At 40.5% G+C, this 19,296-nt stretch overlaps 1 pseudogene; it reads left to right on the forward strand.

Annotated features, from left to right (window-relative positions):
• The first annotated feature begins 369 nt into the window (after positions 1–369).
• Positions 370–16,695, forward strand: LOC122215261 (annotated as a pseudogene).
• Positions 16,696–19,296: the final 2,601 nt, after the last annotated feature.

Genomic DNA, 19,296 nt, shown 5'->3' on the forward strand with positions numbered 1-19,296 from the left:
CACGAACTGTGACATCATGACCTGAGCCGAAGTCGGACGCTTGACCGACTGAGCCACACAGGCGCCCCGATCAGGGCCATTATGAGAATGAATGGCCAACACATATTGAGTCTATTGAGTGCTGCCTCCATACCACTCTAAAGGCTTTGTGTAATTTAAGTCATTTCTCCCTTCATCTCTGTAAAGTATTGTTACAGTCGTAGAAACTGAAGCACAGTTTCCATTGCTTGCCCCGGGACCCGCAGCCATATTAGTCTGGCTCTGTGTCCATGTGGCTAGCTACTATGCAACCTGGCCTAAGAAGAGGAAGTGAAATCAGGCACAAACATTTCCTGGCACAGTGTCTGACTCTTAGAAAATGGTCCATACATGATAGTTAGTGTTAGTTCGATAGTTACTGTTCATCGGAGACTTTGTGAACTCCTGTTTGGGTCCCACCTGAACCTCTGCTGTGTCTGCTTCCAGCATTTGTACTCTGACTTCTCAACAGATAAAGTCACAGGGCAGATGTGGGAGCCATCCCGGCTGAATTCTCCCAAGACATTGGAGATTTCAGTGGACAGTCGGGCAGATGGGCCAACAGGACTGGCAGTGATCGTCATTCATCCCCTGGGTAATTTGGCACCTAATCTCACCAAACTATTGAGAAATCTGTTTTATTGGCAAATTACTTCAGAACTCGTGAATCTTGGCAAAAATGTGGCCATCATTTAGGTTAATAAATTTTTCCGTGTGATAATTTCCTATGTGAGTTATAAATTTGGTTATACAATTTGCAAGGAAATTCTTTTATGTTAATGGTGTGTGGGAGCCGGAGGGGAATGAGGACAAAGGTAAAGTTAGTGGGGTGGTTAACAGTATAATTCTGCAGGGGAACCTGGGTGGCTCAGTCAGTTAAGCCTCCCACTTCAGCTCAGGGCATGATCTCGTGGTTCGTGGGTTCAAGCCCCACATGAGGCTCTGTGCTGACAGCTCAGATTCTGATTCTGTGTCTCCCTCTGTCTCTTCCCCTCCCCCACTCGCACTCTGTCTCTGTCTCTCTCAAAAATAAAATAAACTTTAAAATGGGGCGCCTGGGTGACTCAGTCAGTTAAGCATCTGACTTCGGCTCAGTTCATGATCTCCTGGTCCATGAGTTCTACCCTCCCACGTCGGGCTCTGTGCTGACAGCTCAGAGCCTGGAGCCTGCTTCCGATTCTGTGTCTCCCTCTCTCTCTTCCCCTCCCCCGCTCAAGCTCTGTCTCTCTCTCAAAATGAATAAACGTTTAAAAAAATTTTTAATTTTTTTATTAAAAACAAACAAATCAGTGTAATTCTGCAAATATCTCAAGTAGGTTAAAAGAGAAAACCAGATGACAAATAAAGGAGCTATTAAGGAAAATGCAATTGTATTCCTACTGGACACATATTTATCACCACTGAACTCATGTCTTACAGCTTTTCTGAAAAAGAAACTATCAAAGTGACCATAAAGTGATTCTACTTTGCATCAACTGTTTTACAGAGGAAAGAACAAATGTTCTTGGGCACTACCACCAGATGGGCTGGGATTTTAATATCAGTCTTCATGCTTACCAACTGTGCAAACTTGGGCAAGTGACTTAACCAATCTGAGCAGAAATTTCTTCTTATCTAAAATTTATCCAACAAATTTGCTGTAAGGTCGAAAGCATGTAAAATTTTTGTCACCTAGGAGATGCTCAATAAATGGTAATTAATGTTCAGTTTTTCTCTTTTTTTTTTTTTAATGTTTATTTATTTTTGAGGGGAGGGGGAAGGACAGAGAGAGAGGGGGACAGAGGATCCAGAGAGGGCTCTGCACTGACGACTCCCAGGCGAGGCTCGAACTCACAAACCGTGAGGTCATGACCTGAGTTGAAGTTGGCCGCTCAACCAACGGAGCTACGTAGGTGCCCCTGTTTGGTTTTTCTTTGAATAAATTCCTATGACCTAAGTGAGGGAGTTTATTCAAGGCATTTATCTAGATGTTTATTAGAGGGATTTTTAATCCAAATTATACGCATCAAATTGTTTACTTGAGTGGAAAAATTCTGGAATGAAGAATTGACTTTCTAACGACTAGACAAAGCTGAGTAAATTATCTAATCAGTTCAAGAACAAAAGCAATGCCGGGGGCTCAGAGGCTGGCCTTCCCTTCTGCCCATTGGTTCAGTTTATTGCTGCAAGCTTCTAATTTGTTTCAGCGATGGAGACATGGCCATTCCATCTCCCCTTTTGCCCTGGAACTAGGACTATATATTTTTTAATACATTATTTTTACTTTTTTAAAAATGTTTTTTTTTAATTTTTTTAACGTTTTATTTATTTTTGAGACAGAGAGAGACAGAGCATGAACAGGGGAGGGGCAGAGAGAGAGGGAGACACAGAATCGTAAGCAGGCTCCAGGCTCCGAGCCATCAGCCCAGAGCCCGACGCAGGGCTCGAACTCACGGACCGCGAGATCGTGACCTGAGCTGAAGTCAGACACTTAACCGACTGAGCCACCCAGGCGCCCCTAAAAAATGTTTTGAAGTAAACTGTACCTCCAACATGGGCCTCAAACTCACGACCCCAAGATCGAGAGTCACATCCTCCACCACCTGTGCCAGCCAGGCACCCCAGAACTGTATTCTGAAATAGGGACAACGGGATTTAGAAAATTCCTTTTGCACAAATATAACTCGTTTACAGCTAGTTATTGAAATATCCAGTGACAGCATAATAAAAATATGAGACCTTCGGTTAATGGAATGTTCTGGTTTACTATTCCCTGTGAATGTGGTTGCACACATTTGGAAACTGCTCTCTTTCATGTATTTAAAATAGCATCTAATAGTAAGGCAGTAATTTATTAAGAAGTAACTTGCTGATCCGAAAGTGCTGACGTGATTTCAAAATGTATTTAAGATGAATCCAGCTCAATGAGGCTTATACATATAGTTTGGGGAAATAAGGAGCTTATTATGGGATTGTCATAGCCACCTCAAAATGGCAAATGAAGATAAATTCCAGAAATCAGGACTGCATGTTGTAATCAAGGAGGAACCTTCCCACAGACTGAAGCAAACTTGGGAAGCAAGTGAATGGGAGATTAAACAGTGAAGTCTCAGTAAGATTACTTGTTCCCCTGTGATTAAAGCCTGACAGTCTCCATGAGTCAAAATGTAAACACATCCTAGTTCTGGTGGCCCTCGCTGGTTGAGCGTTTGGCAAAGCACAGCTGCCTCAAATTTACCATTGAAAAGGTGTTTTGGGGGAATGAAACTAACTACCGTCTTCTTTCGTGCATGTGATTTATTATCCATCATAAGCGTTTTCTATGATGGGAGTAAGCATTTGTCTCATATTCTGGTGACTTTTCTACAATTTGAAAAATTGAAAAATATATTTGAGAAATATATTTATAATTTATAAGCCCCTTATTGTTTTCATACCTAATTCACAAAATATTCAAGAATTTCCCATTATGTGCTTAATTGTAAGGTCTGAATTTTTAGATGCCTTCCTTTTTCTGAGCTGGAAGCTTTACTGTGCACTACTCCAAACATATAGACGGACAAACAAATACATACCAAGAAGCACACGGTATAAATGAGAGGAATCTAAGTATGAAATCAGCTAATAATAGTAAAGCTAATGTTTATTCTGTTACCTACTGTTTGACAAACACTGTGCTAAGCATTTTAGAAGAACTATTTCTGTTGTTTTTTTTTTTAAGTTATCTATTTTGAGAGAGAAAGAGAGGGTACAAGTGCGGGAGGGCCAGAGAGAGAGAGGGAGAGAGAGAATCCCAAGCAGACTCCCCAGTGACGGCACAAAGCCTGATGCAGGGCTCAAACTCACGAACTGTGAGATCACGACCTGAGGCAAAACCCAGAGTCAGACCTTAACCAACTGACCACCCAGGTGTCCGAGAAGAGCTGTTTCTTTTCATGTTTTTTTCTTTTTTTTTTTTTTGTTAATGTTTATTTATTTTTGAGAGAGAGAGACAGAGCACGAGCTGGGTAGGAGCAGAGGGAGAGGGAGACACAGAATTGGAAGCAGGCTCCAGGCTCTGAGCTGTCAGCACAGAGCCCGACGCGGGGCTTGAACTCACAAACCGTAAGATCATGACCTGAGCCGAAGCCGGACACTCAACCGACTGAGCCACCCAGGCGCACCTCTTTTCATTTTTTTAAAAATTTTTATTTATCTTGAGGGAGAGAAAGAGAGGCAGAGTGTGAGCAGGGGAGGGGCAGAGAGAGAGGGAGACAGAATCCAAAGCGGGCTCCAGGCTCTGAGCTGTCAGCACAGAGCCCGACACGGGACTCGAACTCACGAACCGCGAGATCATGACCTGAACCGAAGTCAGACGCTCAACCAACTGAGCCACCCAGGCTCCCCAAGAACTGTTTCTTTTGATCAGCAATCCTTACAAGATAAAAATCCCAGTGTTCCAGATTATAAGAATAAAGGGTTTTGAAAATCTTAATTGTCGATAAGGAATTAAATCCCTAAATGAAACTAGGGAACTATTATACAGGTGATTTCTTGGCAATTTGAAAAATTAAAGTTTTCCTAAAATTAGCTGTATACTGAAACCTACTCATCATACACTGCAAGTGTCTCCAGTCGAATTTTAAGTGATTTCTCTGCTTTGTTAGCCATTTTTATCAGAATTTATATGAAACTTCCAGTTGAATCTCCAACTGAAACCAAAAAGATAAAACCTTTTCCATATTGTAAGTCAACAAGATCTTGGAACTTTTGTTCATTCCTGGGACTGTGTTAACTACCTACTGTGCACCACACCTTGAGGACACAAATAAAGTCATGAATTCCGCCCTCAAACAACACCCAGCCTAGTAAGACAGATATGTAAACAAACCACAGCAAACGTAACGTGCAGCACATTGTACAATAGAGGCAGGTAGAATGGAGACCCAAAGAGGAAGTAGTCAATTTTCACAGAAAAGAAAGAACCAAAAAAGGAAAATTCTAAGAAAGTTCATGAAAGCAGTGACACAAAAGGTAGTGTCTTAGGGGCGTCTGGCAGCCTCAGTGGATGGAGCACGCAACTCTTGATCTCCAGGTTGTGAGTTCGAGCCCCACATTGGGTGTAGAGGTTACTTAAAAAAAGAAAAGAAAAAAGGCAGCGTCTTAAATGTAGATGAAAATCTGTGGTTTTTGGTGGTTGTTCCATTTACTCATATACTCAGTCTACTTTTTTTGTCAAAAGATGAATTACTTTTAAAAAAAAAAAGCATAGGATTCCGTATCTCAGTCACCTACCATTCCATACTGCTTTCTTTCCCATTCCCTACATTCTGTTTCCCGCAGCACTTATCTTAACTTCATTTTGTTCTTTTAAGTAACTAATCAGATTGTTTTCCTATCAAATGAAAATTCATCTCTATACTTATGACCCAACTACGACTCCATACAATTCTCACAAGGAGACAGGTACAAGTATGTTTATTCCTGCATTGTTCATCAGAGAAAAATAATGGAAACAATCTAAAGATGTGTCAGTAACAGAGTGGATAAAATGTGCCCCTTTTATACAATGGAATACCATATAACAGTGAACTACAACATGTGTATTAATACGTGTCAAGTGAAAACTTGAGAAGTATAAAATATGTCATTTAATAAATATGGAAAAGAGGCCAAAAACCATTATTGTTTATGGATACATATAGAGTGTAAGTATTAAAAAAAAAAAAAAGCACACAAAAATTAAAACTCAAAATTCAGGGATGCCTGGCTGGCTCAGTCAGTAGAGCATGAGACTTAGATTTCAGGGTCATGAGTTCAGGTCCCATGTTGGACATGGAATCTACTTAAAAACAAAACAAAACCAAAAACACCACCTCACACTTCGGGATACGTGTTAACTCTGGATGGCAGGAGAAGAATGGGACAGTTTGGTTACAAGGACTTTAACTACATGTGTAAGATTTTACTTTGGAGGGGTGAAAGAGAGGAAGAGAAGAATAAAGGAGGGAGAGAGAGAATGAGGAAGAGAGCGAGATCCAGAGCAAATATGGCAAAATTTTGTTACATGATTGAACTGGGTAGTAGATACATGATTTGTTGTTATATTATTCTCCATACTTTTTTGCATGTTTGAAATATTCTATAATAAAATAAACAATTGCTGGGGCGCCTGGGTGGCTCAGTTGGTTGAGCATCCAACTCTTGATTTCTCCTCAGTTTTGATCACAGGATTGTGGAATCGAACCCGCATCAGCATCCACACTGAGCGTGCAGGCTACTCAAGATATTCTCTCTCTCTCTCTCTCTCTCTCTCTCTGTCCCCCTCCCCCTCCCCCCAAAAATATTGCTAATCTTTATAATATTAGTCCACAGTGTTACTAACCAAATCTAATAAATAGTGAAACAAAAATTTTAAAGTAAAAAATTAGCAAACATGCACATATAATTTTTTAATTTTAATAAATTTATTTGCTTCTATGGGCGATAATATTTACTTGTAACTTTCCCACATCCCTTCCAGAGCATTCTTTACTTTTTTAATGTTTTTATTTATTTTTGAGAGAAAGAGCACAACCAGGAGAGAGGCAGAGAGAGAGGGAGAAACAGAATCCTGAGCTGTCAGCACCGAGCCTGATGTGGGGCTCGACCCCACGAACCAGTGAGATCATGACCTGAGCCAAAATCAAGAGTCAGACGCTTAACCGACTGAGCCACCCAGGCACCCCTCTTCCTTTTCTTTCTTAAGTCGTCTCGGGACTTTTAAGGAAGAGGTTCAGAGTTTAGCAGGCCTCCAAATGAAATAGCATAATATTGGGGCGCCTGGGTGGCTCAGTCAGTTAAGCGTCTGACTTCAGCTCAGGTCATGATCTCGCGGTTTGTGAGTTCGAGCCCCGCGTCGGGCTCTGTGCTGACAGCTCTGAGCGTGGAGCCTGCTTCGGATTCTGTGTCTCCGTCTCTCAATGCCCGTCCCCCACATGTGCTCTGTCTCTCTCTATCAAAAATAAATAAAATGTAAAAAAATATATATATTTTTTAAAAGAAAAAGCATACTATTAATTCACTTGTTAATAACCAAATTATTAGTTCCGAGGCAAAATTAAAACCTCAGTTTGAATAGACCAAATTCGTAGCTGGGTCTCTGCCATCAAAGTAGGATAAAGATTTGGGGCGCCTAGGTGGCTTAGTCAGTTAAGCGACTGACTTCAGCTCAGGTCATGATCTCACAGTTTGTGAGTTCAAGCCCCGTGTTGGGCTCTGTGCTGACAGCTCAGAGCCTGGGCTTGCTTCGGATTCTGTGTCTCTCTCTCTCTCTCTCTCTCTCTCTCTCTCTCTCTCTCTCTCTCTCTTTCTCTCTCTCAAAAATAAATAAACATTAAAAAAAAATAGGATAAAGATTTGAAGAGAGGCCATATTCAGGGAAAAAACCCAGAGCTGGGGGGAGGGAGACCTAACTCCTAGGGCTAATTCTGCTACCAACTACATACAACTAGTAGGGTGATTTTAGAGTGTTCACCTAACCTCTCCCTAAACCTTCGTGTCATTGTTTGTAAAGTGAAATATTCAATCTGATGACTCTACCGTCCTTTTCAGATCTAAAAGTCTGTAATTTGGTATCCTAAATCATAGCAAGACATGAGCCCTTAGAGTTAACCACAGGCAATAAAAAATTCTCATTAGCGATTTCCACAAGGCTGATAAGTAAGGTAGAAGTATGTCTCTAGACCTGAGCTTAAACAGATCATTCCTTCCTCCCCAAAAGAGAGATGGAAGGTATATGCGCTGTGGAAATTAACACGAGCTCTTTGGCATCTGCAAGAGATCATGGAAAACTACCATAAAGCCAGAGAGTGGAAAGCTCAGATGCAGCCACTCCATAAATCTTTCGGGAGCTGTTGTGTTTCGGGCATGTTTACACACTAAAGGATACAGTCCCAGCCCTCAAGAAGCTCAAAGTTTTTGTAGGGAAGACAGAAAAAGAATTAGACGCTAAATATTGTAACACAGGCACGTACAATGTGTTACAAACTCAGATAAAGCACTTAATCCTGACTAGGGAAATCAAGGAAGACTTCCTAAAGGAGACCAGGTTTAAACTCAATTCTAAAGGATAAATAGGAATTAGTTGAAGGAAGAAGCAAGTAGGAACCCCATATGAGAAGGCAGAGCAGCGATATGAGAACATGGTTATTTCAGTAAAGAGCACGTACCATGGTACGGCTATAACTTAGAGAAGAGAGATATGGCAGGAGATGACAGTGGCCATTTAGGCAAAGGTTAGATCATGAAAGGCATTGAATGTCAACCAAAGGAGTTTAGATTTTTAACAGTAATGAGGAACCACATTAAGCCAAGGACAGAGATAAGATACAATGCGAATTTCAGCTAAATCTTCCTGAAAGCTCTGTGGATGATAGACTGTAGGTGTGAGAGACAAGTCAGGGGGGACCAGTTGTAAGACACCAGTATAGTAATCCAGGTGACAACTGAGGAGGGCCTGGGGGGTGACAAATGTTCTTGTTCTCGAAAAGGTAGAAAAGGACAGATTCTGGAAACTGTAGATCGGTCAACCGTATTTTCGTCTCTAGAAAACTCCAAAAGTCACCTACAAGGTCACTGGGGAGCCCTGGAAGATATGTTGATCACTAGGAGCCACTGTCGGTTCACCCAAAGAGGCATCCAGGCCAGCCCTCTCCTTTGTGATGGGTCTGCCAGATTAAGAGATCAGAGGATGGTTCGGTAGCCAGTGTGCCTTGACTTCTCCATACCAATACTACCCTACACTTTGTTTCTGGCCTTGCCCCTTACCACAATAACCTGGATAAAGGTTTCTCTGGAAGACCTGTTGAGACTTCAGTGAGACTTACGCAACTCAGAGATGGGTCTTTATATCCAAAAAAAAGGCCAAACAGAAAGTACTGGGCCTTGCCTAAAACTACTTCCCAATTTCAGAGGCTGTGGCAGCCAATCCCCTGTGAGCCTTGATGTGTCAAGGATTCAACACAATACTCCAGATGAGAACTGACCAGGCTGTCAAAGCCAATTAATTTTGTTTCATATCGGTTATTCTCAGTGTTAATCCTTATGTCAATTTGACTCGTTCCCAATGGATGGTTATGGGTCTCCAAGATCTTGCCAGCCTCTCTTCCATCCCCACCTTTGGGCTCTTTGCACGGCTGGTTCTTGCCTAATGCCCTCTCCCCATGCCTCCCTTCTCTGATTTTAGGCCTCAGCTGGAAGACCTTCTCTGGCTTCCCTACCTAAGGGTCGGGTACTCCTCAGTTTCATCATCTCTGGCCCTTGTTTTCCTTCAGGACATTCATTACAGCCTGCACTGATTTGTTTGTCCACCTTCTTGTCTGGTTTCGTTTGGTTTTGTCTTGTCAGTCTCCCCATAGGAATTAGAATTCCCTGAGGGCAGCGACCAGGTCTGTCTTATTCATCGTTGTATGTACCATGGTGTCTGGAACATAGTAGGCTGTCGATTAATAATGAATGAATGAATGAATGAATGAATGAATCTCTGTTTTCCTTGATCCAGACTTGGCTCATTTATAAGACTCCAGTTGGCTTCAGCCTCTCCACTTTGCTTTCTGCCCTGACCAGCCACCAACCTTCTCATCCACACAGTATCTTCTGTCACCCTTCACCCCTCCCCAGCTCAGCCCTTCCAGCCTGAGCTCTCCCCTCAGGCTACGCAATGAACAATGTGTCTTGAAGCTGTTTCTTTGCTGCCTCAGTGGTCAGCTGGAGCTGTTAACCTCAGCTGATCCTTGCAAAAACACAAAAAACAAAGAACAGCCAAAACCACAGCTGCCTTGGGATGCTACAGCCAACCCTTGAGTACTGACTCTAATTATCAAATTTACATCATGCACATAGTTGGCAGTGTGGCTAATTAAATGGTGAATCAGTATCATGATGATCTGGAACAATCACATCTTTGGTCAGTCACATCACTGGCACACTATTTTCAAGGTGGGCTCCACATTTTAAGGGGGGGGGGGGGGAAATGTTGAAAACTTAAAGCATGTCCAGAAGAAGGCAATGAGTTTGTAAACTGTTGGAACAGGAATGGGGCTTACCACGGCCAGGACTCGGCAGCCAGACTGGGTTTGAATCCAGGCTCTACTACTTACTATGTGATATTTATAAATTAATTAACTTGGTGCCTTTGGTTTTCCCAACTGTGAAATGGGGCTAATGACAGTGCCCATCTCATAGGGCGTAGTGAGGGTTCGGTGAGTGGACACACACAGAGCACGTAAAATACTGTCAGGCACATATTAAGTGCTCTATCAGTGTCTGATGTTATATGAAGAATGGTTAAGAAACCTGTTTCTGGTTGAATGCTGTGAAAAGGCAAGACCATTAAAAAGGACTTTTGATTTGGGCCCAGGTCATGATCTCACAGTTCGTGAGTTTGAACCCCCTGCCTGGGCTTCTGCACTAACAGGACAGAGCCTGCTCAGGATTCTCTTCCTCCCTCTCTTCTCTCTCTCTCTCTCTCTCTCTGCCCCTTCCCCATTCGTGCTCTTGCTCTCTCTCAAAACAAACAAACGTTAAAAAAAAAAGGAAAACAGTTTCTTCTTACTGATGAGATGAAAAAAATATGCTGTCATATACATTTTTTTTTTAATATCATTTTCTGTGCATTTGGTTTCCTAACCAGAGTATAAGATACTATATGTCAGGGGCCATATCTTTTTCTTTTAGATTCCCAAACAGAACCTAATATACTGCACTGCACACAGCAGGTGCTCGATAAATGCACTGAATTTCAGGAGTTGCTGATCTCACCAGACGTAAATCGATTTGACAATAATCAGATGATTAATACCATTAATATGAAGTAAATCTATGGCATTAGAAGACCGGAATCTGCCACAATCTTCCGCTTCCTGGGTTAACCAGGTATTTACACAGAAGGCAGCAATGGGAATTGTTAGGAAAACATGTAAACAGATAAGGATTAAAATCCCGGTTGTGTCTCTAATTTGCTCTGTGAGTCCTGCCCTTAAGTTGCTTAGCATTTATTCGGGCTTCAATTCCCTCATCTGAAATGAAGGTGGAACACAGTAGTTATGAAAGCAAATAAGAATTATGAGGAAAGGCATCAAAGACATGACTGGGCAGAGATCCATTTCTGTCAAATCTCCCGGCGGAGAGATCCCTGGTTCCACCTTGGCAGGGTCACCACTTCCCATGTTGTCCCATGTCCCTGCTTCAGTGAGGTGGTCAGTGAGGCCTGACTGAATACTAGGAAAGGATTCTAAATCCATCAAGGTTCACAAATTACCCTCCATTAGGACTCCTAACCAGCATTGTAATATAGACAGAATCACACAGAACTTTTGGGGAGTGGGCAAATACCAGCTTTAGGATGTGAAGGGATTGGGGTGAGGGAGCAAGATTTGGCATTAGGTGGTGTAGGTACCCATCCGTGTAGGGTATCCAAGCTGCAAAGATCCCTCTCTGCCAGGTGAGGGAATGGGGGTGGGTAGTAGGGAAAAGAAGGGAATCAATATTGCCTTGCTTCACTACACCCTACAGACACCCAGACAAGACGGCCCTGTGTCTCAGTCCATTCGAACTGCTGTAACAGGGTACCATAGACTGGGTGATTATAAACAACAGGAATTTCTTTCTCACAGCTCTGGAAGTTGGGACATCCAAGATCAAGGCACTAGTAGATTTGGTGTCTCGTGAGAGCCCACTTCTGGTTCACAGATGGCAGTTTTCTGGCTGTGTTCTCACATGGGGGAAGGGACAAGAGAACTCTCTGGGGTCCCTTTTATGAGAGCACTAATTCCAGTCAGGATGGCTCCACTTTCATGACCTAATTACCTCCCAAAGGCCCTACTTCCAAATACTATCACATTGGGAGTTACGTTTCAACGGATGAATTTGGGGGACACAAACATTCCGTCTATTGTACCATTCTTAAAAGAGTAAAAGAGGTTCATTTTCTTCGAAGACTCCTCATCACTAAACCAAGGGTCGAGAACAATAATAAATACACTACTTGCTGTTCTAAGACTGCATTGTGAGTTAATCTTGGTTCAAAGAAAATGAGACAGGCTGATGTTTCAATGCCAGAATGATAGCAAAAAAAAAAAAAAAAAAAAAAAATCTGATGCCAAATATGGAAGTTTATTATATCCACAGTGGGGTAGAAAGCAAAGAATTAACAGGAACAAAAGTAACACATATGCCCCCAAATCTTCAGTTATCTCATGATGAGTCACTTGCTGAGAACAGTGGCTCTAGAGGGCTACACCATATTTTGAAACTGTGCTAAGTAACAGAGTAAAGAGGAAGAAAAAGGATATAGAATCTTATCAAGAAGGAAATGAGCCAAGCAAAAGCAAAAGCATCTCTAGAATACCTGTGAACTAAATCTATTTAGAAACCTCAGAGCCCCTTAACCCTTTGGGGAGGAGAACCATTATTAATGTAGGCCCTTCATGGTTTATCTTTCATAGTTGTGAAAATTGGCCAAGTTCAGTCAGAACTACAAGACTGTGCTGTTGGTTTGTTGTTTTTTTTTTTTAATTATATTATTGGAACATCAGCTTGTTGAAAAAAACAACACATTTCAATAGAACAATACAGATCACATGAAATCAAATACAACATTTATAAGTGGATTGATTACTGGGGCAACTGAGTGGCTTAGTTGGTTAAGCAGCGGACTTTGGCTCAGGGCATGATCTCGCGGTTCATGAGTTCAACCCTGTATCAGGTTCTGCACTGACAGCTCAGAGCCTGGAGCCTGCTTCGGATTCTGTGTCTCCTTCTCTCTCTGCCCTTCCCCCACTCACACTCTGTCTCTCTCTCTCAAAAATAAATTAAAAAAAAAAAAAACATTAAAAAAATTTTTAGAAGTGGATTGATTTCTGATGCAAGCATTGCCTGCCCCGAGTGGACATGATTACCTGCCCCAGGAATAATATTCAGATAATGAAAGTTGAGCCCAAAGATATAACTTTCTTTATTGGTAGGTGGTTCTTGAGGTGGCTTAGGGAAATAAAATTGAACAAATTTTCTACCTACAGCATATTGGATTCTCGTTACCATGTAATTCTTAGTTTCCTAATTTACTGCTTGATTGTTAAGCAGTAACAAACTTCATTTTGTTTTGAAACTTTTGAAACTTCATTTCAAAAACAATACCAGCTTCTGTAACAAAATTCTATGCATTCTCTCATGTTACAATTGTAGAAATTTCTTCACTCTTGAATTCCACTAATTTCCATTAATAATCATTAGATTAGTAGATTAAACTTTGTTAAGACCTTCTTTCACTGAAATGTTTATTAACCTAATTCTGCCATTCTCACTAGGGGGCTGTTAACTCAAAAATATTTGTTCTTTTGTGTTTGTATTTCTGTTTATTCTTTTCCCCTCTAAAGTTAATCACTGGGGACTTTATTTTTCCTGCTGTAAAATGAGTGCCTGCATCACATAAGCCTAATATTAAGAAAACACATCTCAGCACCTATAATAAAAGTGACCTAATTGCAGAAAGAGACAATGAACTAGTTAAAAAGGGTTTCTTTCTTTCTTTTGACGTATAAGCTATACAATAGTTACTAAAAAGTACAATTCAGTCACATTTCTTCACTGAAGATCAAGTCTATTGGAGTGTTGGTATTACTGAAACCAAAGCACTTACTATTTAGTAACATCAAATTCTCTGATGAGTAAGCTTCTGTTGAATGTTTACATTTTTTAAACAAGAACAGTGTTTCAGATTTCTTATGTACCTATTTATATTCATCATGTGAAACTGGAAACCATATGTATTACATTACATTATAATGAATCATTGCCACTAGGCCAACAGGAAGGAACAAAAAAAAAAAAAAGCCAAGGAACAATGCAATTTTTTCAGAGTTAACTGAATGCTAGACATTTTTCAATATAGCACCACTTTCTTTCTATGGAATAGACAAGAATGCCAACATGTATAGGTATGTGTATACTATATACGTATAATAGAATGCCAACATTTATAGGTATATGTATACTATATATGTATAATATATAGCATATAATTATATACACACAGGCATTCATATGTAGATGTACACATAGGAATAAACACATATGATCAAATCCCGAAGCAAATACATTGTTCTCATTTCTCTCAGTAAAAAAACAAAAACAAAAACAAAAAACAAAAAACAAACAAAAAAATATGTATCTTAAAGTTGAATTTAAAAACCATTATAGGGGCGCCTGGGTGGCTCAGTCGGTTAAGCGTCCGGCTTCGGCTCAGGTCACGATCTCACAGTCCGTGAGTTCGAACCCCGTGTTGGGCTCTGTGCTGACAGCTCAAAGCCTGGGACCTGCTTCAGATTCTGTGTCTCCCTCTCTCTCTGCCCCTCCCCTGCTCATGTTCTGCCTCTCTCTGTCCCAAAAATAAATAAAAACATTTTAAAAAATTTAAAAAAAAACCATTATAAAAATCATCTTTACACACTATATCTAATCTACATCTAATATGTGGTTCTTTGAATGTCTATTTCCGCATGTAGTGTGATTTTTCTTACAAAAGTTAAATTTTCTTCCAAGTTTAACACCTCACAAAGGTGATCACATATATTTCCTACGTAAAATTTCTTTTCCTGAGAGAAAGCTTCTCAGAACGAACGACAAACTAAGAAGCAATAAACAAATTGATTTAAAAATCAACAACCCTTAAAATGAGCTCTTAAAAATGAGACTCTTTTTAATCTTGGTAAATTACCGCGTTGTAACTGATCCTTTTGCATAGTGCTTATTAATGCAGAAGTGTGTGACAGAGTAATCATTTTCAGTCCTGCAAGTTATTTGCAATAAGATTAGATTCTGTTTTCATTTCTATGTTGATTTTTTTTTCCAGTTAAACATTTTCCTTATCCTTATCTCCACATCTCCTCTAATTCTGGTAGCATCTGTAGATTCCTAACACTTGGCATGTGCTACTTCAGGCAAACATAGCCCATGTACAATCTATATAAAGGAAGGGACCTCTCAACCTCCCTCCCTGTCTTACGTGATTTCAAAAACAAACTCAGGGTTCAGTGGTATGCATTTATGGCCACTAACATTTTTTTTTAATTTTCAGAGAAATCAAGTTTTGAGTTGATTATACTTAAGCTACAGAATTACGGAGTTTTAGTCAACAGCCCTTCGTTTTACCTCAGAGATTAAGTGACTTGCTCAACATCACATAGCTTAGCAAACAGAAGGCTTGCACCAGATTTCAAGTCCCTTTCCCAGGTGGGTAATCCCCAGTGTGTGTGCTGTAAGATAAATACAAATAACGTGTTGGGATCTTTATTGAAGAGAAAATGAGAATCAGCACTCTAAAATACCATTCAGTTCCATAGGATCCCAGGCTATTCTAGCCCTGTTCTAAACAAATAGAAATTCATAGATTTTATAAGTAAAGCCAAATTTTCAAATAAGGGGATAAAGCAAATGCAGCAGCATAGGAAATATGTGTGCTAAAAAAAGAATGTGCCTCTTCTTATCTCAGCAATACTTCATATACATTTTCTTAACTTGAGAAGTCAAGCTAAATTTGATTAAGCACATTTTTACATATCACATGAGCCCACCACTAGTAGAGAAGAGAGTGGAAACCGAAAGAAATGCCACAGATTTCATGGTGTGATTCAGTTTCTTTCCAAATGACACTTCCTTTGAAAAGGCATATATTTGGAATTTGCCTTTTGGAAAATGCTTCTTTTCAATTTTCAAATATAATTCTGGTGTAATTAATCTAATCTGCATTTCAAAGCTTCTTGAGCTGAACTTTCTCCCAAGCACGTGATCTCTGTTTATGGACCAGAATAAAGAACAGTGTATTGAACACAGTCCAGAACGGTCAACATGGTGATAGCCATGACAGAGCTTCCGTACGTCATCAAAGGCATAGTCTTTCCAAGACGCCTTATCAGACACCTGTTTATCCTTGTTCTGTCCACGTTCAAGTGCCCAACAGACATTTTGCTGCTGCTACAACTCCTGCAAGGTAAACAGAACAGGTGCCCAGAGAAAGCATCAGATGAGAAAACAGATGAGATAGAAAATAAAGTCATACCCCTTTACGGAAGGTGGGCCTGAGGATGAGGTCTACTTAAAACACTTATATCCGAGGCAGCTATACGAGGAACAAACAGCTAATTGCTAACTTAAGAAATATTAAATTCTGGACTTTATGAATCAAAAGCGAAGTGTTTATCTTGACTTGACACTGGACAAGGGGAAGAAGAAAAATGTGGAGCCATTGGCCAGTGGTCTTGGTTCTCCACATACTCATTTGTTTCAGAAATCAATAAAGTTGCCGTGTTTACAGGAAATGCATCAGAGATTAAAATAGCAGAAGAAAATGGAGCTGCTGTTTGAGGAGGAACCAATCTGATGCAGAAGATTTTGCGTGATGAAATTCAATCAGGCTTTTATGTAGCTGTGCTGGAAATAATGCCCAAGCTCAATCCATTAAAGAAGAAACTGGGGGGCGGAGGGGAGGAGAAAAGACTTACAAAGCTTACTTGGAATTCCATTGCCTGTGACGTCCCAAAAGTTCTTGAATTATTTAAATCTGGACACGAAATTAAGGTAGATGAAGAAAGGGAGAAGTTTTTGAGACCAAAATAGCTACACTAGATGTCAAGTGACCAGATAGCTGCTGATCTACAAGTAGTTGTTCTGTTACCAGTGTAGGCACTGGACCGCTGAATCAGGGACCCTTTGTGGCATGTGCTTTCCCTGAAGTTTGTTACTAAGGAATGAGCCATTGTTGCCAAAAGTAGCAGGAGCCCAAAAAAGCAACAATGAAACTGCCTAGAAGTGTTGCACTGTGAAATTTTCAGTCAGTGGATTAAGAAGCAACAGAAAAACTTATAAAACTATTAATTTAGTGTCTTGTTATTTCTTTTCTTTCTTCCTTTCTTTTTTTCTTTTCTTTACTTTTCTTTTTCTTTTCTTTTTTCTTTCTTTTTTTTTTTTTTTTTTTTTTTTTTTTTTTGAGAGAGAGACAGAGAGAATGCACCCAAGCAGGGGAGGGTCAGAGGGAGAGGAAGAGAGAAAATCTTAAGCAGGCTCCATGCCCAGCACAGAGTCCAATGAGGGACTTGATCTCACGATGGTGAGATCATGACCTGAGCCAAAATCAAGAGTCAGACCCTTTACTGACTGAGCCACCCAGGTGCCCTGTTGTCTTGTTATTTCTTGATCAGCATGTTTAAAAAATGAATTTTAAGGCTGGAAAATCTTGTAACACTTTCAAAAGTAAGAAAATAAAATGTTTTCTGTGTCTGAAAAAAAAAAAAAAGAAACAGTGTCTTAAATTGCTAGGTAAGTTTTTGTTCTTTTCTTCAAATATTTACATGAATTATTTGAGCTTTGTATGGATGGAATTTTGAAATATTCAAATTCCTTGAAATATTTTATTATTTAAGGTTCATATTTATTAAATCCTGTAGCATGTACTTTTCTGTGGAAGTGAGGGTTCAGTTCAGTTATCATTTCTTCAGTACAGACAGTATACAGAGCAGAGTCTGGGTGATGGAGGAAGTGTAAAGTAAGCCAGTCTTCAGAGATATTACCCATCAAGGGGAATACAAAGCGATAAAATGCTTGTAAACCACAAGTTATAGAGGTCCTAAAAAGAGATACCTGCCAGCAGTGGCTAGACAAAAAGCTTCAGAGAGAAGCTGGCACTCCAGATGGGCCCTGAAGAGCCAACAAGGGTATCACGCGTGGGGTGGGGGGCAGTGAAATGAGGGGCTGAGGGGTCAACTTGACTCTTGCTCTCTTGTTTATTCATGAAGCCCCTTTTTTAAGATAGGATAGGATAGGATAGGATAACCCATGCAGTCATCTTCCCAGCATGGTGCCAGCTCCTTTGGCATCAACCTTGATTCACCCTCCCCACTGGGAAAACACATCTTGACTATCCCAGGCACCTGTTTCCAAGGGCTTACCTGCACCCCTTCGCCCACAGTGACTCCCCTGTTCAGCAATTCTGCAGGTCCCAAGCAGCCCTAAAGAAGCAGAGGAGAGCAGGCATCACAACTCCATCAGAACTCCCAACAGATACCCATCCCCCCGCCCCCCTAATCTCTTGAGTCCTGCTTGATGAGAAGACACCATTCAAACTAGAAATCTGGCTATACATGTGGCCCTGTGGCCCCATCCTCACTTCCAATGCTTCCTGACACCCCAAATGATAGTCCTTAACTCGGGGTAAAAAGCTTTTCTGTCCAGCTCTAGATCTCCCCTGTCCCTGGCTCACAGTGACTCTTTGTAGACCCTGCCGCACACACACATACACACACTCACAGGCACCTGTTGCTTCACTTGTATTTTGCTTGCGTTTCCCCCTCTATGTGAAACACAAGCCTCTCTTCCCTGGGTTGCCACAGTAATTCCTAGCCATACGTGAGTCTCAGCTTGAATGAATTCTTTTCTTTTGATAGCTTCTTGCTCTCTCTAATATAACATTTTAGCTTTTCTAAACTGAAGCCATTACTCAGATCAGCACAATACATCCATCTTGAATTTTTGTCCATTCAATAGAGGATTGTTCCTCCTTTGGGGTAGGAGAGGGAATGAAGCTACGAATATTTATGTTAAGTCTTTTTTTGGTGGGGGCATCTAAAATGACAAATTTTGACACAAACTCATCAAAACATTGCCACATTTAACTCTCCTACTTCATTAGGAAACCACTGAAATTACCTAAAAGAGGAATGATAAGGGATCACAGCAGATGCATGAACAGGGCAATGGCAAAAAAGAGAAAATTCAAGGAAAGAGGATCAATAGAATGTGTAATTACCTGTCTCTGGAGAAAATAGGAGGAATCAAGGGAATGAATTTGAGCCTTAGAAACTAAGAGAAAGATAGTATCTATGATGGAATTTGGAAGGTTCAAAGGGGAAGAAATTTCTTTTTAATTTTAGAATTTTTTTATTGAAGTGTAATAACATACAATGTTATATTAGTTTCAGGTATACAACATACTGATTCAATAATTATATATATTACTCAGTGCTCATCATGATAAGTGCAGTCACCATCTATCATATTGTTGCCGATATTCCCTATGCTATACCTTTCATCTCCATGACTTATTTATCCCATAACTGGAAGCTTGTACCTCTTAATCCAAAAAAGGGAAGGAAATCTGATGGGACAGCAGGACATTAAGTGAACGTACAACCTGCAAATTTATAGCTATAGAACCTAGGGGGAAAGGAGTGCCTGGGTGGCTCAGAGAGTGAAGCATCTGACTCTTGACTTCGGCTCAGGTCATGATCT

This window comes from Panthera leo, chromosome A3, assembly GCF_018350215.1.
Source record: "Panthera leo isolate Ple1 chromosome A3, P.leo_Ple1_pat1.1, whole genome shotgun sequence".
Taxonomy (NCBI): Eukaryota; Metazoa; Chordata; class Mammalia; order Carnivora; family Felidae; genus Panthera; species Panthera leo.